This window comes from Plutella xylostella, chromosome 6 (assembly GCF_932276165.1).
Source record: "Plutella xylostella chromosome 6, ilPluXylo3.1, whole genome shotgun sequence".
NCBI lineage: Eukaryota > Metazoa > Arthropoda > Insecta > Lepidoptera > Plutellidae > Plutella > Plutella xylostella.
In genome coordinates, this window is record NC_063986.1 from 3,768,157 (window position 1) to 3,779,354 (window position 11,198).

The window sequence follows — 11,198 nt, forward strand, 5'->3', positions numbered from 1 at the left end:
TGTAGTATATACCAAAAACACTTTGTGTGTTACCGTTGAGGAACCTGATATGGAGGACTGTAACCGACTTCTTGTCAAAATTGGATCTGAGTATGCAATACTCGCAATATATAGGCCTCCCTCGTTTAAAAATACAGACAATTTTACTACATCGCTTGACAGCACGCTAAAAACACTATCATCATTTAAAACGGTGATTCTAACAGGAGACATAAATATAAACATCCTTCCAGAAAAATGCACTGATGCTGGTCAGATGTATCTGAATCTGTGCTGTTTTCACGGCCTACTTCCCGCGCACATGCTCCCTACACATGATAGCGGCTCTTGCTTAGACCACATCATGCTAAAATCAAACCGTCCGGCTCTTGCACTAGTTGCAAATTCTACAATAACAGACCACAGAACTGTCCTACTAACCTTAAATCGCACTTTACCTAAACAAATTCGCACGCATACAATTTCCAAACTGAACCTAAACAAACTTGAGGAAGACTTATGCAATATTGATCTTGACCCAGTTTATAAAAATGATGATGCGGACACCTGCATGTCGTACTTAATAAATAACATCCAACAAGCGATTTTAAAAAATACCTCGCACATCAAGTTGAGTAATAAAAACTGCAACATCAAACCCTGGATCACTCCGGGGCTTTTACGATGCATGAGACATAGGGATAGACTACATATGAAGGCTAAATGTAACCCAGATAACGCTGTCTTACAACTATCATACAAAAGGTACCGAAATTTTTGTAATAAAATACTTAAAAAAGTTAAAATCGAGTACGAAAAAAGTGAATTAGAAAAGGCGGGAAACAACAGCAAAAAAATCTGGAAGCACATTAAAAGTTTCACTTATTTGTCAAAACAACATGAATCTCCCTCAGCTCTATTACACCCCCAAGCACCCCATGTAGTATCGGCAAACAATGTAAACAACTTCTTTGCCAATATAGGAAAAAGACTAGCAGAAAAAATTGAAAAACTAACACCTGGTTCTAATACTTTCCCTACTGACAACGCCCCACTAAACTCATTTGTGTTAATAAATACTGACATGGAAGAGGTAGAAAAAATTATCATGAGTTTAAAAGACGATTGCGCAGTTGGTTGGGATAATATATCTAATAAAATCTTAAAGAAATTCAAACATATATTAATACCACCACTGACATATATTTTCCAACTATGTCTTTCCTGTGGAGTTTTTCCTAAATGTTTAAAAAAAGCAGTGGTTGTGCCCATTTATAAATCTGGCGATAAAACAGAGGTGACGAATTACCGACCCATTTCTCTTTTACCAGCTGTGTCTAAAATATTAGAAAAAATCATAAACAACAGATTAATGCAATTTCTAAACAAAAACTCTTTTTTTATCTAGAACACAATTTGGTTTTAGGCCTAAGTTATCAGCGGCCGATGCTGTACATGAGTTAACTGACTACTTAGCTCAAAATCTGGATAAAGGTAATCAGACAATAGGGATATTCTTAGATCTTTCCAAAGCCTTCGATACAGTATCCATCCCGATTTTATTACATAAACTCGAAATGTTAGGTATAAGAGGTACCCAGCTGAAACTATTTGAAAATTATCTGACCGAGCGCACTCAGTGCGTGAAGATAGGCAATGTCGTCAGCTCTGATCAGGAAAATACCGGTTTTGGAGTTCCTCAAGGAAGTATTCTGGGCCCTACTTTATTTCTAATATATATAAACGATCTTTGCAACCTTAAACTAGAAAACGGCATTGTTCTGTCGTACGCTGATGACACTGCTCTACTTTTTTCTGCTAACGCGGAAAACAAAAATCTAGTTTACGATTATGCACAAAGAGGTTTCAATATTGTTAACCGCTGGCTTCAGCAACACCTACTTACACTTAATGCCGAGAAAACAAACTTTATTGAATTTTCAAAACAAAAACCCAAATCACAATTAAAAATTCCAAACGTATACGCTCACTATTGTAAATCCCTGGGCTATCCCTGCACCTGTCCTACAATTACTAACACAAACAAAACTAAATATCTGGGTATTATCATCGACGAAACTCTATCATTCAAGCAACATATAGAAGCTCTAAGCAGCAGAGTTCGTAAATTAATATTTGTATTTAAAAAGCTTCGTTTTATATCAGATTCCAAAATTATCAGACAAGTCTACTTTGCGCTGTGCCAATCAGTATTAACATACTGTATCACTTCGTGGGGTGGCTCGGCTAAAACCTTATTATTGAGGATCGAAAGAGCTCAAAGAGCAGTTCTTAAAGTCTCAACATTTCGACCTTTCCGTTATCCGACAAAACTTCTATATGAATCATGCAAAGTACTAACAGTCCGCCAGTTATTTATTTCAAGTACAGTTTTAAAACAGCACACGGCACTTCCCTACAGCCCAGAATTAACAAACAAAAGGAGAGTAGATAAAGTTTGCACAATAAAAACAACCAAACATGCGTTAACATCTAGGTTTTACTTGTTCTTGGGACCAATCCTTTACAATAGGTTAAATGCTAAATTGGTCCTTTACCCGTTAACTTACACCAAGTGTAAGAACGTTCTCCAGAAATCTCTACAAGAGATGTCCTACGAAGATACAGAGAACTTATTAACTATTGTCAAGTGAGAATTGTTACCGTTTAATTTAACTTATTATTATTAATGTATAACTAAACAATACTTTTAACCTATATAATTACCTACGCCTAACATAAATTGCCTTGTTTATAATAAATCTAACATAAAACATTTAGAAAGTAAGATTAGTTAATATTTTCTGTTCTAAGATTATTTAATTTAGATTCTAAAATTGTTTAATTTAGAGCTTTTCCATCTGAAATACAGGAAAAACTCTGTTATTTCCTAGTTCAGATCAGCATTTTAAACTACCTTTAGCATTAAGAATTGACCTATTATTGTAAATAACATTTAGCATTAAGTATTTTCTGAATAAATATTCTATTCTATTCTATTCTATCCGCCGGATCGCCGGCTCCGCTCCGTGCGGGACGCGCCCGATTGATTGAACGTTGATCATGGAGTTATTTATGGCAACAAACTGGGTACTGCGAATCAAAAGAGCGGTGCCCTTACGCTTTATAGATTAGTGTTCATTGTTCTACGTGACTGAATAATTTGTTGACTCAACCACACTCAACCCTCAAATATATTATAGTAGTTTAACCAACAGGAGAATTAATAAATCATTCAAAAATCACGTTAAAACTTCGGCACATCGCATACCTAATATTATGCAGATAAACCCAAACCGCCACAGAGACAAGCTTGTTTAACAATTTGCACAACTTGAGGGAGTCCATTTAATAATTATCCGTCGTAATTAAAGCTGCTGCTTTGGCAAAAATGTTTGTAAAAACTAGTGGAAAGTTGGTAAATTCATCAAGAGGCGGCCAAAGACTTGTGAGTTTTGTGTTACAGTTCCAGTTGCCCAGTTCCTCTGGTCATTAGTGATGCCGCCCGACAAATATCGATACCTAGCGAATGATGAATGAATTTTGATTGTATCGATATTTTTGGTAAGCAGCAATACTAACGATGGTATTAATAGCGTCGACGCTAGCAATGAACCCAATATTCGTACTATCGATAGACTATTCGATATTGTAGAGCAATAATATCGATATTTCGTTAATTTGCAGCGTCAATGCTATTGATAGTAGTGCTGTTTTCCAAGCACTAAATGAGCTTTGGATATTTGAATTGCCTTTTGGTACATGCGAACAATCGCCTCGAACAATCTATTGCAAAACTATCGATTTTGCAGCAACACTATCTACTGGTCATCCCGCAGACAGAAGGAACTTCTAGAAGAGCGACTTGGAAACTGCTGAGCAAGTTCTAAATACGGGAAGCTAATAGCCGTCTTTGAATACAAGTGAGCGACTTTGAATACGCTCGTTTTTATTTACTTGCTTTCGGCTTGCTTGTTCGGGCAATTGCACGTTTTATATTGATTTGAAAAGTGTTTGCAAACTTATGTAGGTACTGTTTTATTTTCTTCTTCGTATGAAGATTTTTTTGAAACTTACTAGATTGTGTCTGTGTGTGTGTTTTCATGAGCTTTTCACAAATATAAATGTAGGATTTATAATATTTCAATGACATTTCAGAACGAATTATAGAATTATTACTTGTCCATGATTTTAACTTTTTTATAGGTCTCTTGCAAATATGGCGCTTAGGATGAAAGATTGTTTTTCATTTCATGGGTTTTAATAAATAAAATAAAGATTGTTTAAGTGCATCCGGCGGTTTTATTTTCATCCCACAACTTTTGGGGGCTCGTCCGGGATGAGAATAAGCCAAAGGTGCAGAAGATGGTGTAAATAGTTGTAAATACGGGTCCGTGTTGGTGAAGGATTTTTCACACGGCAAAGATGGCGGCGCGCACTAAGGCGAAATTATGGTGAAAATTCAAAATTAATAAAGGTGAAATAAATTAAGGTGAACAAATATAAATAAATAAGGTGATAATTATGTAAATACGGTGAAGGTGAAAAAAAAGGGGTGAAAAATTACTAAGACGACATGATGATGACGGCGGCCCAACCCTCGTTGGTCAGCATTGAGGCGACAATCCCACCGTTCACAGGAGCAGACCCGACGTACCCGGCGGCAAGGTGGGTGGAGGAGATCAACGACAATGCGGAGGTGTTCGGCTGGTCACCTTCACAAAAGTTGCTGATGGCGCGAAGGGCACTGACTGGGGTGGCAGGTCTGTGGCTCCGCAGTGAAAATATATTTAAGAGCTTTGATGAGCTGCAGCAGGCTCTGCTGAAGGAGTTCCCTGACGAAGTCAACCCGAAGGAGATACACGAGATGATGTCAAACCGCAAGAAGAAGAGCACAGAAAGTTGTTACGAATACATGTTGGTGATGAAGGAGCTAGGGAAGCGAGGTGGATTCCCCGACTATGTGGCCATCCAATACATAGTCGATGGCATCGTCGATTATGAGATTCACAAGATCATGCTGTACGGTGTCACGACCTATCCAGATCTGAAGGAGAAACTAAAGATATACGAATATATTAAAAGAAAGATGGAGACGAGTGAGAAAATGAGAAGACAAAACCGGGATAGATGGTATTACAGCTGTAGAGAAAAAAATCATGTAGCATCAGAGTGTCCCAATGGCCAGACTATCAAGTATGAAAGCACTGTGGAGACTCCAAGCGGCACAAGAGGTGAACTGCCGATGGATGTGTCGGTAACGCAGGAACCTGAGCAGCCACAGAGCAGCGGATGCAGATACAAGTCGGTGGTGTCGGTAAAGCAGCACGCGGTCATGATCGGAGTCAGGATGGACGATGCGACCTATCGGAGTGATCATTATTCCAAGAAAAACGAAGTGACATCCATGAAACGTCAACGTAAACCGGAAGTTGTAAATGTTGTAAATAAACAGGTCATGGAAAATACAAAGGTGAAAGAGGCACCAATCAAGGTAAAGAGTATTAAGGAGGAAAATATTGATATACAAAAAGTTGAAGAGGTGTGTGAGAAAAAGATTGTTGAAGAAGAAGTTGAAAATATGGTTGGAAAAGAGAGTTGTCCAGGTGAATTTGATAAGAAGGAAGATGGCCCAAGAAGGAGATATATCGATAATAACAAGGTGTTCAAAGGAAGATGTGCAGAAAAAGATACACAGTATCAACATGTTTTGATGGAGAGTGAAATACCTTACGAAGGAATCGAGAAGAAAATTATAGTGCTGAGAGCTAAGGAGAAACCAATTGCGAAAAGAGTAAACGAAAGTTGTAATTTCGCTGAAAGAATTATGAAAGATGCAATGACTAAAGATTACCATGTACTACGCTGAGTACATGAAGCCATTGCCTAGATTTAAAGAACACTGAAGAAGGTCTAGATTTTTATAAGTTTTATTTGTGTGATGATAATGATGATGAATGAGTGACGAAGAATGAGTACGTATTTTTTCATTGAAGTTGTATTTTAGTGTGAGGCATATTTTTATTTTAAAAGAAGTTGAGTTGGTTATGTATATTTGTTTGTTATACTTAGGTATATGAAGTTCTCATTATAGTTTTATTGTGTTATGAAGTTACTGAAAGTTTCGGGTTTAGGATTTTTACTTTTCTTTTCATAATGATGTTTCCATGTAGAGTCAGTAAAGATATAGGTTATTTGATTTTACATAGTCTGAGGGCAGACTATCTGCAGGATGGCCGAGCTGTAGGATTTATAATATTTCAATGACATTTCAGAACGAATTATAGAATTATTACTTGTCCATGATTTTAACTTTTTTATAGGTCTCTTGCAAATATGGCGCTTAGGATGAAAGATTGTTTTTCATTTCATGGGTTTTAATAAATAAAATAAAGATTGTTTAAGTGCATCCGGCGGTTTTATTTTCATCCCACATAAATATTTACATGACTTCCTGTAAAATATATGTAATAGGTAAATACCTAACACATACGTGTATAAGTACATTTATAGTTCAGCCTGAGACTACTTAACTTATTCCAATGCACAGACATGCAGTATTCTAAGATTAGCACTTGAAGTAATACGATAACGAGGGATCGTTACTGTAACAAGGTTCTATCTGCAGGCCAATCACGTTCTCTCGTTCATACGCGGACGACTGGAAAAGAGATATATGTCTGTTTCATGTTTAACCACCTTTAGCTAACTAAATCTCTAATAGTTATATTTTAATTCCCATGTTCAATTATGCTTTAGTTTAGGTGATTATAAAATTATGAGATCTATAGTTTTAATATAACCTATCTATAAAAGTGGATCTAGATTTAATTAATAACAATACAGCAATAGCTACAGGGTCATACAGCAATAATTTCATCTCATTAAATTGCACAAAGTATTGTATTTGGGGCTGATAATACTTACGTTTGATTTCGCTTTGATTGCTTATTGTATTGTTCGATCGAGTTCGCTTCACAAAAGACGAAAATTCCATCTTATCAGTTGTAGGATTACTTCAGAAACCAATTTGTAGATAATATATTTTTTTGTTTCGTGATAACTATCTAGGTCGTGTTGAAGCAAACTGGCCCTGTACAAAATTAAATACTTACTATGTTGTAATGTTTGATCGTCCTCTTAATTTAATAACTTATAAAATTGAAGAAGGTATTTAGTCATTTACGCTGGGGTGAATACTTACTTTCTTTGCTCTCTTTTCTTCATTAGTTATTAAGACCCAGCATATTATTATGTTCTCATGTTATAATAGTCATTTGTTTTTTTTCCATGTCATTATACTACATGTATCGCGGCGCGACTTCTCCAAATCGATGTAATTCCTCTTTCACTGCCTTCCAGTAGAGCATTCTCGTGTAAAGATTAATAAAAGCCATTCAAGAGTACCCCCCGGCAGTCTTCGATTTAATTGCATAAATCCTCTCAAACGGTATTCCTTTCGTTATTATTCTTTTTTCCTGAGTATTTCTGGCGATACCGAGATGATATAATTAATGCGGAAAAACATCTTACCGACACAAAATACTCCGGGAATACGCAGTATAAAACTGAATCCGAAAATTATCATTCATAGCTACAGCTATCATCCCTACAGGGAAATATCATAGTATCTGTATGATATAAATACTATTTAATGTTTAGTCGCAAGATATATCACTTATATATAATAATAGAATACTACTTTATTGACCTAAAACAATTTACACTTATAACAATTTACAATACAGTGGATACAACGCAATAGGCGGCCTTATCGCTAAAAGCTCTCTCTTCCAGGCATCCTTTGGGTGGGGGAGAGACTTAAAGAATAAATGAGGAAGGTGTACAAAATGCTGTAGTAAACATTCATGTTTAATAATAAATACATACATACTTAATATAATCAAAGGTAGGGGAAATAGTTGTATAGTTTTATATAATATAGGTACTATTGCAAGATGGAGGAAAGATAATATACATCGGTACTTGTATTATTACCTCTGTTTTAAAGGAGTGTACTCATTTCAACATAATATTCATATATAATTTTTCATTGAATTACTCTTCTGGAGTTGGTATTTTGAGTTTACTGATTGTCTTAGGGGAGAGCGCTCTCGTATTCCGTTCGTGAAAGAATTTTTAATTGGCTTTTGTTTTAGAAAAAAAGAGGTGCGCTTATACGGTAGTTAGAATATACAGGGTAAAGGCGGAACGGTCTTTTCACATTCCCATACAAACTACAATCGCAAACACGTAGAAACAAAGTTGTTTCAATTGACCAACTAAGTCACCCCCTTTCGATTTACTATACCTAGAACTTTTGCAAGACCTTGCATACTATGACCTAAATTTGCTCAGCGTGGTAAAAACGGTTATGACAACCTTCTGTATTTGTTGGATCAGCTGCCTCTAAACGGGGTAGTTATCGACGTAGATATACGTGACTACTGTGGTTTGTGGAACGCGTATTAAACAAGTCTATCGATGTCGAGAACGAACCCGTGTAGCGGCTGCAGTAAAGCCAATGACAGACTTTGGCGCGCTGCTCCAGCGTCACGTGTTAGTATCAATTGTTGCCCACTCGATACAAGGCTACATCAATCCCGTCATTAGTTTAAACTTAGTGAACATACGTGTAAGTTTAACTACACACTTCAAACAATGGACTCCTTGGTGCGCTAAGCGGTATGTGGACTAAACTGCTTACAATGTTACTAATTCTCAGACGTATACTGTGAATACTACCTAAATATATTTTTTACATAAGTTTATGAATCAAATATATTGCTTGAGTATTTTTTAACCGCCTTCCTATACTTCTGCTGTTGTCCGTTATCCAGATTATCTGCCGAACAATGATTGCTGTCCGAATCTTTGTATACTGACCAGTTAATGTAAATACTTGTTGTAATATCCCCCCCCTAAATTTAGCTTCGGACTCTAACCTACCTATTTGAGACGTATTTTTCGCCCTAACTAAACTGAAACGAACTGAAGAGAAGTCTTGTAACGGTATACGTGTTTTGCATTATTCGTTTGGCCAATACGTGATCGTCTAGTCTAGCGGTTAGGACTCTACATTTCCGAAGTAACTCAAGTCCTTTTAGGAGATTGAGAGAATCCCTACCCTAGCACTAATCCCTAGAACCCTAGTTCATAATCCCTAGTTTATCTATTTGTTAGGACAACAGAACAAAGCTCAAGCAATAGTTATTTCTTAAAACATACATGATTTAATTAAACAAAAGTAATTTAAATATATACAAAATTATCTATAAAAAGGGGTTTTTAATTTGAATAGAAGGTGCGCCCCGCCTCGCACACCCTATGAAGGACGACATGTACGTCTAGTATAGGTTGTTGATAGTTGACACAACGTTTATAGTTTCAGTTTTCTTCCATACATTTACAAGCAGCGCCTCTAGCGGAAACTATCATAAACTAAAATTGGTAGTATGAGTTATTTCAAATCGTAGTTTTAAAAAACGAAATAAGTTTACGTGTAAATTATAGCTTTTTGGTAGTACGAGTTACATGTTTGACAGATCTTAGGTAGTCAGCTTCAACGAATTCGAAAACTTTCATAGTTGTTGCTCTCACTGAAAATTTGTAGGTGAGAAGCGTTTTTGTTGTTGGTTAGGATCTAGTTAGAATTTAATTTGTGACTATCAGCGATCATATTTTGCGTGGCGAATGGCTGCAGAGGCAGAGGAAACCCTATTAACCACTAGGAACTAACACAAACTTAAGAATGCGGAGTAATGATGGCAGGAATAGTGCTTGTTATTAGAGATAGTTTATATTGGTTCAGTGACTGGACCCAGTAGAGTACTATGTTGGTACTGATCCCGCTTGGACGCTATTTTCAACCAAGTCCAATGCGACTGTGTCGTGAAATCTGCCTTACTGCGTCCAGGCACTGAACCAATGTATATCACTATTAGGGTGCTTACATAGAGATACTGGTTACCTGTATCTACCCGTACCGGTAACCTGCTGTTTATCTTTCAGCGAGTGCGCTAGAGCATTTCACGGTTTTAAATTTCTCAGTGAGCGATACCTAATCAAGTTACCGGTACGGGTAGATACAGGGAACCCGATTCTTTACGTAAGCACCCTTAGAAATGAAAAATAAATGTTTAAAAATAATCATTTATTACTTATATAGTTATCCATTACATAAATGGCCTAAATCCCCACGAGAGGACGATAGCGTCGCGGCGTTGACTGCCTCGGACGAATCACGCGTCGACGGGTTGTCCTAGGACTCTGCCTTGGTCTCAGTGGGGCAACAAGTATTGGGCTTCTTCCGACGACAGGGCATCTTGGGCTTCGTCCAACGACAGAGCGTCTTGGGCTCCCCACATGTGCAGAATAGGTCGTAGGAGATTCTACACCATGTACGGACATTTATTTATGGCAGTTAACCTGCCGTGGGGTCCATCGGCAGGCTTGTTTAGGTCCCCATTCCTGTAAATAGTACGAATAGATTAGGTCTAGTAAAATATTATTTATTCCTACAATTTTACCTTAAGTTATCGTAAACATAATAAGTATATAGGTAGGTAGGTACTTACCTTTCCATAAAATCTACAATTAGGTACTTCGAATTGCGATGCACTTGTGAGGATCATTCTTAATTTTATAATTTTTATAAATAAAAGCTTGTAAACCAAATTTCAGTTTGTTTTTGTTAGAGTCATTGACATTGATTGACAATATTGACATATATATTTTGGTTAGAGTCATTGACATATAATATACGAAAATCAAGACGCCAAAATGACATGTGTGTTTGCCCTTTCTTTTTACAAGCGCTAGAAAGAGTTAAAGTATCTAGAGTGAAGTTCGCACAATCGAGTTGTAGCATAAACGATATCGCATGAACTATAATAATATTTTATTCAGCTTCACAATTCAGCACGGATATCTCCTGAGCCTACTTAAGTATTTATTCGACACGGATATTTCCTGAGTCTACTTATACATTTATTCGACACGGACACTTCCTGAGTCTACTTAATGTATCAATAATGTGTAATAGTTATTCGGCACGGATAGTTCCTGAGCCTACTTCTGTATCCATAATATGCAATAATTATTCGGCACGGATATTTCCTGAGCCTACTCTTGTATTTTCGACACGGATATTCCCTGAGTCTACTTATACATGTATTCGACACGGATATTTCCTGAGTCTACTTAATAATGTGTAATAG

The 11,198-nt window shown here is 36.7% G+C and overlaps 1 long non-coding RNA gene across 1 annotated transcript; it reads right to left on the reverse strand.

Moving 5' to 3' along the window:
- Nucleotides 1–10,117: 10,117 nt before the first annotated feature.
- LOC119691538 lies at nt 10,118–10,806 on the reverse strand. Its single transcript, XR_005253949.2, has 2 exons — nt 10,557–10,806; nt 10,118–10,449 (listed from the first exon to the last, which is right to left on the reverse strand). It is a non-coding gene; the product is annotated as an uncharacterized LOC119691538 (long non-coding RNA).
- Between the last annotated feature and the right edge of the window lie 392 nt (nt 10,807–11,198).